The sequence below is a fragment of the Octodon degus genome, unplaced genomic scaffold (assembly GCF_000260255.1).
Source record: "Octodon degus isolate 3935 unplaced genomic scaffold, OctDeg1.0 scaffold00001, whole genome shotgun sequence".
NCBI classification, from domain to species: Eukaryota; Metazoa; Chordata; class Mammalia; order Rodentia; family Octodontidae; genus Octodon; species Octodon degus.
Genome location: NW_004524577.1, coordinates 17,054,357 through 17,056,531, shown reverse-complemented (window position 1 = coordinate 17,056,531; position 2,175 = coordinate 17,054,357). Strand labels below are relative to the sequence as shown.

The 2,175-nt window shown below is 37.9% G+C and overlaps 1 pseudogene; it reads right to left on the bottom strand.

Moving 5' to 3' along the window:
* Positions 1 to 859: 859 nt before the first annotated feature.
* On the bottom strand, positions 860 to 1,013 carry LOC111815195 (annotated as a pseudogene).
* Between the last annotated feature and the right edge of the window lie 1,162 nt (positions 1,014 to 2,175).

The following is a 2,175-nucleotide window of genomic DNA, read 5'->3' as shown; positions in this document are numbered from 1 at the left end:
CATTCCTAAATATTGTGTGAATTCACTGGGCCTATTTCTTAGAATGCAATTAGATTTCTGATAATTGTACTTGACAATGCCACACACTGGCTAATAGTTCACTGCCACCACCCGTAGAATAAAGAAGATGAGGGTGAGAAAGCCCTTCCGTGAAAGGGCGACTCTCCCACTGCTCCAAGCTTCTGCTTCGGTTCCTCTTTCTTCTCATCTCTCCTTCACAATGGCTTCCTTAGTTCCATCTGATGTTACCAAAAACAGTAGGATATTCACTAAATATGTTCTACTGTGTTCTTTCAGTTCAAGTGTAAGACAAATAAAATCTACTTCCATCTATTCTAATAGGAAAACCTAATGTGTCAAACTGTTTGAAAAAAAAAGTCTAAGATTCACAAAATTCTAACAATTTTGTTTTAGTTTTTATATTATTTTTGGGGAGATGAAAGGGTGAAAGGTAGGTCCTTCAGGGAACACACACAGGACCCTGCAGTTGCCAGGCAGGTGCGTATGGTGCTGAGCTGTCTCCCTGCCCCCTCTAACAATTTTAAAATATATAAGTATAGAAGAATGAACTAAGATTGAATTTGAACACCCTGAAGAGCAGAGAGGCATGTTGTTATGTAAATATGAGTTCATTTTCATTATTAATATGTTTTAAAATATTTGTGCTCCATGCTTCTTGTCCAAATAGCATTCAAGGGCCCGGGTAGATAGCTCAACTGTATAAGCACCTGCCTGGCAAGCACAGGGATCTGGGTTTGATCCCCAGCACTGCAAGCTGTGCTGGCCCTGCCCCAGGACAAGTTGAGCTGCCAATGAAACCAGGTGTCCTGGTGCACACCTGTAATCCCAGCATGGGGGAGGCTGAAACAGGATGACCACTATTAGTCCAAACTGTTTAGTGAAACCCTGTACCACATACATAAAAATATAATTCAAATTCTACGTGTATTTCATAGACTTAGAATAAGCAGGAAATTTTACACTTGATCTTAGCCAAAAGGCTGAGAAGCGATAGGAAATTTTAATATTAAATAAAATCTTTAAAGTAGCTATTGTGGAGGAATTATTTTAAAAGTCACTACCTTTGTCTACATCAATACCTTTGCAGTTCTACCACCAAAAAAAAAATAGCATCAGGGCATTTAACATGTACAATTCAAAGTGCTCAGTGATTATACATGGGGCTGACACAGAAATTTCTCATCTGGTACATCGTCTCCTGAATCATATAGGTACGGTCTGTGAGCTTGCATCTTCCTTGGGAACATTAAGTATTGGTTATCACTAAAAGAAGGATTTCACACTAGATGGATTCGTATTTTGATCCATGGTGGCAATCTCTACATTTATCATTCTCTCCCTCACTAGCTCTGTCTTCTATCAGGCAGGTCCTGCTATTTACATCAGCCATATTCTCGTTCAGGGCAGGGCAATCATCCATCCTCCAGCTCCTATACCTGCTGTCCTATCCTTCCCCACCTGTTCCCATTGGAAACAAATGAGTTGTCATGATGTTTTCTTTCATGTATGTCATTGTTAGAAAACATCAAACCAACGTTGTGAATCTCACTTTTCAATCCCCTCATGATGCGGTGAAAGGAAAAATAATTACAGCTTTGTCTTTTCCTTTGATAGGCTTTACTATTAAAATACTTCACTGCATTTTTCTAACTTTAATGATTTCATTGTTTATCTATCTTGCAATCAAAAGCCAGTGTGCTGAAATGTATATATGTATACACTTAATCTTTTAATTAATGAAGCATAATTTTAGTTCCTAAATTATTTAAGCACTCGTGGTTCCATTTTTTAAGCACCGAAAAGAAATAAAATAAACTTGGGAGAACATTATCTGAGATAATCACTGAATTAGATAGCAAAAAATTATCAAAATCAAAATCATTTCAGGTACGTTAAAGACAGACATAGAATTAGCCTGGATATTAGGGGGTTTTTTGTATTAGTTTTTGTTTTTTGCTGGAACCGATGATTGAACTCAGGCCCTTGTACTTGCCAGACAAGCACTTATTCTATTGAGCTATCTCCCCAATCCCAAGGCTATTAAGATTGAGTTTCAATGAGCTCAGAGACAAACAAATAATAAGCCTCAGCGTGATAAGTAAACCAACAAGTGTTTGTCCTGATTACCCGAGAACTACCTACAACTAACATAGC